This window comes from Pongo abelii, chromosome 17 (assembly GCF_028885655.2).
Source record: "Pongo abelii isolate AG06213 chromosome 17, NHGRI_mPonAbe1-v2.0_pri, whole genome shotgun sequence".
Taxonomy (NCBI): domain Eukaryota; kingdom Metazoa; phylum Chordata; class Mammalia; order Primates; family Hominidae; genus Pongo; species Pongo abelii.
Window position 1 is genome coordinate 91328262 of NC_072002.2, and position 12655 is coordinate 91340916.

The 12655-nt window shown below is 43.9% G+C and overlaps 1 long non-coding RNA gene across 3 annotated transcripts in view; it reads right to left on the reverse strand.

Annotated features, from left to right (window-relative positions):
- The window catches only part of LOC134760310 (uncharacterized), a 130343-nt gene that overhangs the window by 55853 nt on the left and 61835 nt on the right, over positions 1-12655 (reverse strand). For all 3 annotated transcript variants that reach the window (XR_010137633.1, XR_010137632.1, XR_010137631.1), the window contains one exon: positions 11357-12346. This is a non-coding gene — a long non-coding RNA (uncharacterized LOC134760310). The remainder of the gene's footprint in view (positions 1-11356; positions 12347-12655) is intronic.

The following is a 12655-nucleotide window of genomic DNA, read 5'->3' on the forward strand; positions in this document are numbered from 1 at the left end:
GCACCGCATCATTTTTCTAAAATCAAAAAGATTCTGAATTCTAACACCCGTATGGCCTTGATGGTTTTAGCTCAGGGATTGGAAACTCACTCTCTCTCTCTCCGTCACCTCGGATCTGAAGGGATTCTGCACATTTCTGTCTAGACATCTGCTGACATCCCATCATTCCTACAGAAGACAAAACAACTACAAAAAAATACATGGTTTGCATCATCGTGTCTATTTTGTGGTTTCTGGTACCCCCACGTTGGAATTGCCCATCAATTATTGTTGTCCCTTCTTTTCCAGATAACAAATGAAGGTCTTGGTTAATAACAGTTCTGCCAGGAACACTGTGTTAATATAAACTCAGACGGAACAAAAAGATTCCTCTGCAAATGAGCTAGCTCCTAATGACGCCACCATCGGTTACTTCCGTGGAAACTGCTAAGCTTATTTTGTGGATAAGCTTGTGGGATCCAACGGGAATAGTATCCCCAGAGGAAAGGCAAGAAATTACATGGATATTAGCTTGGCCAAATCTTCATGCTTCCTTCTCTGATTTGCAAAAAGTCACTATCACAGTTGCTCTAAGGGGAAAAAATAAAATATAGGCCTTCCCCAATTCTAGTTCCTGAGAATTTAATCTATATCACACAGGATTAAAATATTGATTTTCCAGGAGGCTACTGGAAGATAAGAGGTGAATTTTGATGCAATAGTCTTATGTGTAAAAGAAAGCCAAATTCCACTTCTGGCAACTATGGTCTTATTTACCATCTCCATATTTTTCCCTGCCACTTGCCTCATCCCTTTATGCTTCACAGAAATTATTTTCAAAACTTCCTATTTTAAATCAAACACCTGGATATCTGAAAAAGATTCTTTCCAATCGCAGGGGGGAATGATCCTTTCTAAAACACAATCCAGATTCATTATGCAGCTCTTTATGTCTTCTTTATGTACAAAAAAATCGAAAATGCACACACTACACACGTTTTTTTTTTAATAAGTGTCTCTCTCTCTCCCTACATCTTGTCACTCTTCCTTCCTCTCTCCTCTCTCCCCAGCTCCCTCTCTCCCGCTCCTTCCCTCTCTCTCTCCCCAACTATCTCCCCATCTCCCTCTTTCCTTTCTCTTCCTCTCTCTCTCCCCCCTTCTCCCTCTCTCTTTCTCTCCCTCTCTTCTCTCTTTCACTCTCCCTCTCCCTCTCTCTCTCCCTCTCTCTTCCTCTCTCTCTCTTTCTTTTCTCCCTCTCTTCTCTGTCCCTCCCTCCCTCTCTCCCTCTCTCCCTCTCCTTAATTGCCAGGCCTTTACAAACCCATGCCTGCGAAAGAAACACCCGTCTATTGCCTGTCAAACAATGCCTGGCTGGGAAAGCTATTGGGTTTATAGAAGAGACAAACATTTCAGGCATGCCATTCTGGGGTAATGAAGCATGGCAACAAAATATACCTGTGCAACATTTGATAAAGATGAGCTGACACGCCAGTCCAAATAGGCTCTTTTGTGTGTCTGCACGTGTCTACCATCATTGCTTTCATCTTAAAACAGGAAGGTAGCAATAACCGCAGCAGCTGGCAGGGACCATAAGGGGGAGAGCAGCTCACACAATTAAACGTCATTTACCTCTGGCCTTTATTTCACTCCCACTACCTTTAATTTATTATATGTTTTCTCCCTTTCTATGCAAAAAAAAAAAAGTGGCTCAATTTTTCTTTCTTTCTCTTGCTATCTCATTCCTTTTACAGGGCATTGGAGAAGACAATAGGCAAAATCCCTGGGTGTTTAGCATTGGATTTTAAGTTAAAATGCTTCTTAGAGGGGATTTTATGGCTTTTATTGTTGTTTGATTAATGCAGACCAAAAGTAAATCCTACAGTTACACATGGTACATCAGCCAGAGAGAAGGCCAACTGTACTTGCTGCTTGAGTATACAGAAAACATCTTCTGTTGCTTAATCTTCAGACAAACAAAGGGTTGGGGGAGAGAAGGAGAAAGAAAGGGAGAGGGAGGTACAGAGAAACAGAGACAAAAAGATTGGAGGTTGATCTGCAGACCAGCCAGAAAGTGAGACAAGAAGATGCAGAAAATTCAGTGGCCCACATATGAGCTGGAGAATCATTTCTGGTCACTCATCTTATCTGAAGCCAAAACACTGTTCATTCTGGGTTGGATTCTTTTGTTTCTCCATTCCTCCTTGGGAACAGTCATGGCCACCACCCATGGTATCCCACACACAGGTGCCTAGCATTGAGTGACCACCGGCCTTGGCAGGCAGGACTCAGAGACCACAGAAAGGGTCTTTCCTGCCTCCCTGGCTACTTTCTATAAAGCTGACTTCACAAAGGCCTATACAGATATTGCCTTTCTCCTATTTTACAGAGAAGCACATCCTATTTATAAAAGCAATGCAGTGAAACTGAAAGGGCATAATAGCCACTCTGTATTATAAAGCTCTTCTGTTGAAAGAGCTGGACAAAGTGCCTTGGGTTATTTGATTTTTTTCTCCTTCTTCTAATGGCAGTAACAGTTTTTGGTGACACACATGATGGCAACAATGACCACTTTGTGGCACGATGACCTCTATGAAAAAGAGAGATATACAGGTTTTGCTTTTGTTCACTCAACTAATTACCAACCTTTCATTATACCTCTACTCGGACATCTAAACTTCAGTTAAGCTCTATGTTTAAGTGGGATGGATCTTCAATTTGCCTAAGGATAAGATGTCTCTAAATGGCAATTACCATGCAAAATAATTTGGGATAAGGAACATTTTTTATTCCCCTCAGACCTTGTACAATGATAGTCTGTACTCAAGACAAAACCTTGACTAGAGAGATTAAAGAGCAGGTGCTTGGAGTCTGGGCACAGTGGCTCACGCCTGTAATCCCAGCACTTTAGGAGGCTGAGGAGGGCAGATCACGAGGGCAGGAGATCAAGACCATCCTGGCCAACATGGTGAAACCCTTCTCTACTAAAAATACAACAATTAGCTGGGCGTGGTGACAAGCACCTGTAGTCCCAGCTACTCAGGAGGCTGAGGCAGGAGAATCACTTGAACCCGGGAGTCGGAGGTTGCAGTGAGCCGACATTGCACCACTGCACTCCAGCCTGGTAACAGAGTCATACTCTGTCAAAAAAAAAAAAGAGCAGGTGCTTGGGATTTGCTATTGAAGAATCTGGGTTTCAATATTTGCCCTGCTACTTGTTAATTGGGAAAACTCTTAATATGCTTGCACTCCTGCTTCCTGTTCTATAAAATTAGAAGAAGACTCTAGACCCATCATAGGAGATGTTGGAGAAAATCAAATGAATAATGAATATAAAAACACTTTGTAGCCTGAAAAATGCTATACATAGGTTCATTTGTTTTCTACAGTTTTTAAAAGTAGTTTTATAAATAAAGGTAAATTCCAGAAATGATTACAGAATTAAATTGTGTTAAAACTTGAAAACTTACTGATTTAAAAAAAGAAAAAAGACAATACACCTACAAATTGCAGTGCTTTAGTTCTCCTGAAGTCTTCACTTTTATAAAATTCCCAGTTATTTAAGGCTTCTGTCTTTTCAAAGTCATTACATCCACTTCATTCTTTTAATTTGCAAAGTAATGGTGAAGATATCCCTGGAGATTTACAGGAATGGAAACCTTCTAATGGAAGTCATTTAGTGAGTTGACTATTGTTTTATTGGTAATAGGAAACACACTCCTGACAGGAGGAGATGTAGTTTGGGGAAAACTGCATAAACTTATCAAAAAATTAGCCCATTTCTTAACTGTAAGAAAATAGTGGAGTTAACAGAAATTCCTAAGGTAAATTAAGAGGCTTCATTATTTCCTTTTGTTTCACATTTGAAGTTGGGTTTACAGAGGCATCATTTGACAATTATCAACTTTGATAAATGCAGATTGTCATGGAACTACCACCAGAATCCAGATAGAGAACATTCTATCATCCCTGTTATATCCCTTTGTGGCTAATCTACCACACTGTTCCATCCACCAAAGTCCCTAGAAGCCACTGATCTTGTGGGCATGTTTAGTGCTTAAAATTTATTAGAAAGACCCACTCACCAATTACAGCATCCTTCTTAAACAAACAAAAGTGATCATGAGAATTCCTTAACACAACATTCTTCCCTTCTTTTAGTGAACGTGAAATTCACTAAGGGCACATTGGGATCATGCCCTGTTTTAGCTTCAGTTGGATACCTGATGGCTTAGGGCTCAGGATTAATAAAGCTAATGACACTAATCCTCACCTAATTATTAATTCAAATGTTCAGAATTTGGTAAATTTAAGAGTAACATGACTGCATAAGATTTATATTGTTCTACATTTTCAGTTCCTGACTGAGGTTTCTTAATGAAATTTGAAAAAAAAGAAATTGATTATAAATGATCTACCAATGATCCATAAACTTATTTAATGAACAATTCTTATGTATATATATATATCTCATTGATATACATTATAAGGGTTTATTTTTATTTTTATTGCTCTTTTTTTTTTGAAGGGTTCAGCTTACAAGATCCTCCTCAATTAAAGTGTTGATGTCTTGTTTGAAACACAGGTAGGTAGATGCCCAATTTTCTTGTTACAACTATCTGGGTTTCCTCTTTGTACTTACCAACCCTGGCCTCGCCTTCCCTCACTGGAATTCCCTGGAACCGTGCTGGTTCAGAGTTCTCGGGCCTTTCTCCTGTAGGTCTCCCATCTCTGCTGCTGCTGCTCTTTCCTGTGTTGTTACTCTTAACATTTCAGTTCAGTTTCGCTATGCTTCTCGTGACACCTTTACGTACACACTTTCCTCTGACTATTCAGAAAATAAATAGCATTTTTCTTATAATCCATTCTGCATTTTTAATGCTTGTGTAATCCTTGCACAGTTCCGGTACCTCATGCCATGATGCCTACTGCTCTGTGCCATTTGTATTCTCTTATGGTATGGTTGGTCCCTTGAATTTCTCTAGGCAAGTCTTCTTGTGAGTCATTCACACCAAGAACAGGCAGACCTGAGCTCACCCATCCTCCATGCGGTAGAGCATTCGTGACCCCATCCTCAAGTCTCCTTCTGGTCCTACAGCCTGGCCAGCCACACACACCTGCTGCTGCACTCCATGGCCACAGGAAGGTCTTGGCAATTCACCTGCTCTCTGCAATCAAACTGAGTGCTATGGAAAGTCCAAATCCCACCAGGCACGGTGGCTCACACCTGTAATCCCAGCACTTTGGGAAGCTGAGGTGGGTGGGTCACTTGAGGTCGGGAGTTAAAGGACAGCCTGATCAACATGGAGAAACTCCATCCCTACTAAAAATACAAAATTAGTCGGGCATGGTGGCACATGTCTGTAATAGCTACTCGGGAGGCTGAGGCAGGAGAATCACTTGAACCTGGGAGACGGAGGGCAGAGGTTGCAGCGAGCCAAGATCACACCATTGCAGTCCAGCCTGGGCAATAACAATGCAACTCCTTAAAAGAAAGAAAAGAAAGAAGGAAGGAAGGAAGGAAGGAAAGAAAGAAAGGGAAGGAAGGAAGGAAGGAAGGAAAGGAAGGAAGAACGAACGAACGAACAGAGAGAGAGGAAGGAAGGAAAGAAGGAAACAGAAAGTCCAAATCCCAAAAAGCACCTGATGTCTCTGCTACCTACACCCTGTCTCCCTTCATCCCCCACACTCACAGCTGTTTAGCAGAGGACTCCCAGTGACACCCCGGGTTCCAGAGAAAAGCCTGCCCTGCCTTCCAGTTCCAGTGCGTGAGGCATGAAGCCGACTGTTCAGGAAGTCAAGACTTACTTGTGAAAGGAAAGGCGGTGGACACCTGTGTTGCTGCTGGTGGGGAGCCCAGTAGGTGGGATGTTGGTCCCGCCTCTTTGGCAGTAGCAGATTCTCCAGATGGACTTAGTCACCTGATGCTTGGCAAGACTCGGCCCCAGCTACCCCAGTGGGAGGGGGTTGTGGACAATGGAGACACTCAGAATGATTGACCAAAATGGTTTTGAAACCTCTAGACCAAGGACCATTAATCTGAAAATGGCTCTGACTCTATTTGATTTCAATAGAAAGAAACGGCTCCTTTTGAAATGGATAGTGACAGCTGAGCTCAGAGATAACAACTGGCAATGAGAAGACTCTACTTTTTAAAACAAACAACAGAAAACCTTCCCTAGCTGTGTTTGGACAGTTTCACTCTGTTGATTTTTAAACCATCATGAGAGCTGATCACATTCACTTCCCCACCTGCCCTCCCTCCATTGGCGCCCAGAACTTCCTGGAAGGTCAGAGGGATGCTGACCAGGAAAGAGGATGCTGGAGCATGGGGGAAAGCAGGGAGAGGGTGCACTGGGTGCAGAGAAACCAGGGGACCCCAAGGGGACACAAGCTAGGCAGTCCCCACAGGCCCTGCACCCTTCACCCCTTCCACATGCTAGGGAAAGAAAACGTTGCATGAACAGAGGCAATACTGTATGAAGGGAGGAAGGGCGACGAAAAAGAATTTTACATGGACCTTAGAGAGGAAAGGAGGAAAGGAATCTGGTGTGTGTGTGTGTGTGTGTTCGTGTACATGCACAGGTATGCATGTTTTAGCCCTAGACACGTGGCCTATCAGAAGGACATGGGACAAGGTCAGGAATGAACTCCCCTTTGAATCACCCTTAAGCAGGCAGACGAATTAGGACTGATTTATGAATGTATTTCCACAATTTACTTGAAAATTTGTAATGTCTGTGCAGCCTGGCAAGAAAAAAAAAAAAGGCGAGGCACTGTGAAGGAACGCTTCTGCTCTACTTCATTGTAAAATTGTCCCATGCTACCTGCTCTAATCCCCTGAAAACAAATTAAATCCTCACTAAGCTGACTTTAAATCAATAGTTTCATTTAAGAATAGTGTGACTTAATAAAAATAAAAAACTAACTGGTCCAGCCAATTTAAGAGGGAAATAAATCATTGCCCAAAGAAAAATAGCAGATTTGACTTGTATATGGGCACTGGCTCTGTTTAGAAGGGAGAGTTGGCGTCTAAATTAACTCTGGCTGGGGAGCAAGCTCATCGACCCATTCAGAAACTCACTTTACCATGCACATCCCAGGAATAAGGAAGCCAGCCACCCCCAAAATGGGAAACAGCATCTCAATCTATATTTTGAAAAATGTAACCACTAAAAAATAGAAGATGGCATCCTCGGAAGCGTCCTGGCAACCCTGAGACTGCAGTGTTCACATGTGAGGAACAAGAAACCCATGTCTGGTCATGGCAGAGGCCACAAGGTTCCTCTCGAAGATGCATTGGTTAAGGCAACAGTGTCCTCAACAAGCCAGGACAAAGGCAAAATTAGGTGTGCTGGATAAACAGTAATTATAATAGGTGCACAATCCATGTGCAATTATTCTTTGGAATAAATCTAAGTGTGGGGTAGACATATTTTTGGCAGTATACAAAGGCCTGACTACCATTTTATGAATAAAGAAAGTCATCTAGAACAAAAGAGTAAGACTCAACACAATAGGGCAAGTAGTTACAGAGAAAACTCTGAAATCCCATAATTCTAAACTAGCACTTTATCCCATTTAGCAGAGTACTTCTTTACTAATAAATTAGAAAAATGCTTAGGACCCGATGCTTGCTTACTTAATTGATTATGTATTGGGGATATATAAACATTAAAGTGAGTGCCTTCAGAACACGACACATCAATATTACCAGTGTCACTATTGCCACTAGCATATTTTAAACATTTAATAATTATACAACATCAATTCAGTTACTTACTGATGTTCACTGCAATCGAGCACTTTTATTTATCATTTTGACAATAACAAATAATAAAACATATTCCTTCTAGTAAAAGATTTAAGCCTTAAAGAAGCCAGGCAAGACCATTTAGTTCCTTACCATAGTCCCTCTCTCAGAGACTACATTAATTTTCATTTGTTGGCCAGAAAAATACCTGGCCAAATACCTAGAGAAATCAGTGTATGAAGATGGCACAGTTTGGTGGAAACACTCTGGCTTAGACTCAGGCTCTGGAGGCTCAAGCCATGCCCCCACATTTAGAATCCTGTATTGTTTACCTAGTTATTTGACATTCTGGCCTCAGTTTTATCATCTATAAGATGGAGGCAATAATACCTGCACAGTTTATGGAGTTATTACGAGGCCCCAAGCAGGCAATGGAGGGTACTTTGCAAGGTGATACACAAAAGTGAGAAATGACCAGGGCTCCCATCTGTCCAAGGACAAGCATGGTAATTAATTCTAACTTAGAAAACACTGGCTTCCTATACATTCTCCCAATGTAACCATTCCATGGATGACGGCTCCAGGTAGGACCCTTGCAAAATGTGGTAACTAAAGAGTTTCTTATTGTAGAACTAAGTAAGGGACACGCACAGCTATGCCCACTTTATGTCAAGCCCATGGTTCAGAACGTTGGGTGGCGGGCACAGCTATGCCCACTTCAATGTTGGGTGGTGGTAGCAAGGCATCTGGCAGGAATTGTTCCAAACTTGGCCGAACCTGAGCAGTTGGTGAGATGAATTAATGGCTATTTCATGGCGTCAATCTTGGTCCTGCTGCAAGCAAGTGACCTGACAACTACAAACTAACAACGTATTTGTTTCTATTTGTAGTAAATTAGGAGTGTTTTCCTTTTCTGGAAGGTCAACCCGTTGTTTTCAATACCCACTCAAGTGAAAACTTTCACTATTATGAAGCAATTCCACAGTGGCCGCTCCTTGGAAAGCAGTTTCAAATCATTTTGTGAATGACTTCTCTCACTTTCTCTGGGAGGGAGGTGGGCATTTTATAAATGAAAACACTAACCATGAGCCAGAGGCCTGGCCAGACTACTGGTAAACGTGATCACAAAACCAAAAGAACAGCTCACCACCCCTTTCTGCGATTCCCAAACTTTCAGCTTCTGGCAGGGTCTGCTGTGTGCACAGAGCACCCATCAGCCCTGAGCAGACCTGAGACATTAGCACAAGAGCTGTCATCTGGAAAAGTGTCACCTCCTGTCCAGCTGAGGTTCCATGAGGCTTCTGCCAGGGACCCGAATAAATGTTACAGAACAGCCCAATCTCACTGTCCTCATTTGTCTTCCAGAAGCCCTTGCCCTGTCCTGAGCTTACTGACACAGCCAAAAGACTGAAAATGCTAACAAGACAGGGAGCCCCCCATCTGCAAATCCTGTTCTTACCCATCAAGCTAAGCCAGCACCTGTACTTGTTCCAGGTTGAGCCCAACAGCAGCCTCATATCCTAAGGCACAGCTCGCTGAGTTCTGAGCCCTCCCAAGGGAAGGTCTTAACCCTAGCTCATCCATTTCCAAAGCTGAGGCCATGAGCTGAGTGCCCCAGGATGCTCTCTGCTCTGCCCACAGAGCGAGGTCGCTGGTCTCTGAAGCATGTCCCAGGTTTCCCACACTTCCCCCATGAGAAGAATTCTGGGGTGCTTGTTAAACATCCAGCTCCCCAGGTATGTACCCTGAAGCTTCTGTTTGAGTTGGTCTTGAGTAGGACATAGGAACCGGTGTGTTTAATAGGCACCCAGGGGATAACAATCAAATGTGACTCAAAGCCAGTGCGGTAACCTTGGCTCAGAAACAAGCAAATCTGGCCAGGCGCAGTAGCTCACACCTGTAATCCCAGCACTTTGGGGGACTGAGGTGGGCGGATTACTTGAGGTCAGGAGTTCGAGACTAGCCTGGCCAACATGCTGAAACCCCTTCTCTACTAAAAATACAAAAATTAGCCGGGCGTGGTGGCAGGCGCCTGTAATCCCAGCTACTCGGGAGGCTGAGGCATGAGAATTGCTTGAACCCAGGAGGTGGAGGTTACAGTGAGCCAAGATTGTGCCACTGCACTTTAGCCTGGGTGATAGAGAGAGAATCAGTCTCAAAAAAATGAAGAAGCAAGTCAGTCCAGGCTCTTAGACAATTCAGCATGAGTTTTGCCAAATTCAGTCCATATGCAAAATGGTGGTACACATGTGGATTTGGTGTTTCAAGCCATCAAACAGGGCAAACCTGCCACCCTTGCAAAATGTGGTAACTAAAGAGCGTCTTATCAATAAGGGGCATCTATACAGCTCAAGATTTCACACGCGACTATCCCATTCCTAAGGTGACTGTCCAGTGGAGAGCCTCCTGGTTCTTTCATGGCAGGAGTGTCCCAGGAGACCATGCATCCAGAAAACATGACAGAATCAGGTGGGAAAATCAAGCTAGTCTCTGAAGTGGTTTAAACTGAGAAGTTTCCAACCAGGTTTATTGGATGCTGACACGCTTCCCCATGCCTGACTTCGGTGGACAGTCTAGGGTGAGGTTCTCTCTGCCAGCGTGGCTACTGCACATCTTTGCTATTAATTTCCAGAGTAAAGAGATAAGGTTGGTGGGGCCACCATGACTTTGTTTCTTTTCTTTTTCTCTAATAACAAAATTGCTTTCCAACCAGTAGAGAAATTCAGAGAAAACTGGTGAGGAGGCTCGGTTGGGGAGAAGTGCGCTCCTATCTTTCATGTGCTCCTTCCCCAGCACTGGTGAGGCCGGTGACCTGCTATTCAGTGCAGCAGCCCGAAGGCAGCAGAGAGCAATGCTCTCAGCTTTCACCTTCTCTAATGTGGTCGGCCCACATTTTGTAAATGAGTCTGTTTCACATTCAGTGCTACACATATTCTTTGTGAAATAATTTTAAAAGCCTCAGGATACATTGCATAAAAAACCAAACAATTAAAACATTTTATGAAACACAAACAACAACAGCAGAAACCCATAAAAACAGCATCTGGGCTTTCATATCTCCTTCAGGGCCTGTAAAGTGGCCAGGGTTGTTGGATCACGAGCCGTGGAACCCAGCCTGCTTGTTTCTCCAAGTACAGCTAGGCCAGGTGTACCCACCCTCCCTGACAGGCACATGACAGCAGGCCAAAGGTCCTGACACCTTGCACCCTGCCCAGCGTCTGGGAGCCTTCCACCAGCAGATGGTCTGTGGGTGCCTTGTGTTCTCTTCACATTGACCGGGAGGGCCTGCCTCCCCAAGGCCATGTCCCTGTGGCCTCCGGGCTCCTTCCCTTTCCCATCCCATCCTCTCTCACTGAGTCACAGGGCCTCAGAGCTCACTTGTTTCAACCATGCCTTAACATTGAAACTGAGACCAATTGAAACCCCCAATGCAACAGTGCTGACCGATGGTGGGACATTGAAGAGGCATTTGCAACAGAGGGCTGGCTCTGCCCTTATGGCGGGATTAATGCTCTTTCTCCAGAGTGAACTCTCACTCTTGTAGGACTGAATTAGCTATCTAGAGAGCAGGAGGTCACAGAGCAAAGCCACCCCTTGCGTTTTGTCTCTTTGCATATACCTGCTTACCTCTCTCATGTGTGCTCTTGCCAAGTAACGTCATCTGCCATGTTGCGATGCACACGAAGCCCTTGCCAGATGCAGCCACCTGATCTTGAACTTTGCAGCCTCCAGAACTGTGAGCTAACTAAGCCTTTTTCTTCATAAATTACCTAGTCTCACATCTTCTGTTATAGCTACAGAAAACAGACCAAGACATGACTTATCCAAGAGCTTTCAGGGAATTAATGGCCAAGCAAAGGTTTGAACAAGCAGCCCTGACTCTTGGACAGAAGTATTCCTGACACACCATGCTGGAGGCTCAGGAGTGAAACCACCTGGCACAGGTGCTTAAAGAAAATGCAAGTAAAGAAGCAGCTGTCACTCCTAGGAGGCATAACAGGGAAGCGTTAGGTGGTTGGGCCAAGGTGTGTCCCATATGTGTCCAGACACGGTCACCCAGTGTCTGTGATTGGTGGCTAGACCATGGCATGTTGTCTGTGTCCAGACACAGTCACCCGGTATCTGTCTGTCTTGCTGCATTGGGTCATGAGTGGCTTGTCTGGTGTTGCTCTTCAGCGATGTGTTGTGTTAGGGAGAATGCCAGGCGCAGCTGTGTGGGCTGGGCTGGCACCAGGGAGGGGCTGCTATTCTCTTTCTCAGAAATGCTCCCATTTCACAGCTTTGTTCCAGTTGGCTTCTGGCATGTATCGGTCATGTGGGACCTGCCCAGCCGTGTGCATACCTGCAAGTATCAGTGCCCCATCTCCACAGCATCAATCACTTTTTGGTTCCTGTGAAAGGTCTCAGCTTCACAGTGGAGGGGCTGTTAGTGAGAGCCTCAGTGCTCCCGATGTTCCTAATTGCTGAATCCCAGCATAGCTACGGTGAGAGGCAGTGTTTTGTAAAAGTCCAGGCTTCAGAATCAGGCAGACCTGGGATTTTGCTCAGGCTCCATCTCTGACAAGTTGTGACAATGTTGAGCAGAAAATGAAATCTCTCCAGGCCTCAGTTTCCCATCTGTAAAGAGAGAGTAAAAACACTTACCTTCCATATTTATTGTGAGGATTTAATAAAATTATATGGGTTTACCATATGTGAAGTATTAATAAATGTTTAATCATCACTTTACTGCCTTTTAGTAGTTACAATTTACTTAACATCTACCATCTGATTTGACATTTGAAGTTCTCTCATCTTCACAAAAATACACAATTGTCCCTGTTTTACAGATAACAAACTGGAATGTAAAGAGGTTTACTAAGATACCCTGAGGTTAAAAAGTGAGTGAAGTCTGAGGCAGGGTTAAATCTGTATCTATCTGTATCC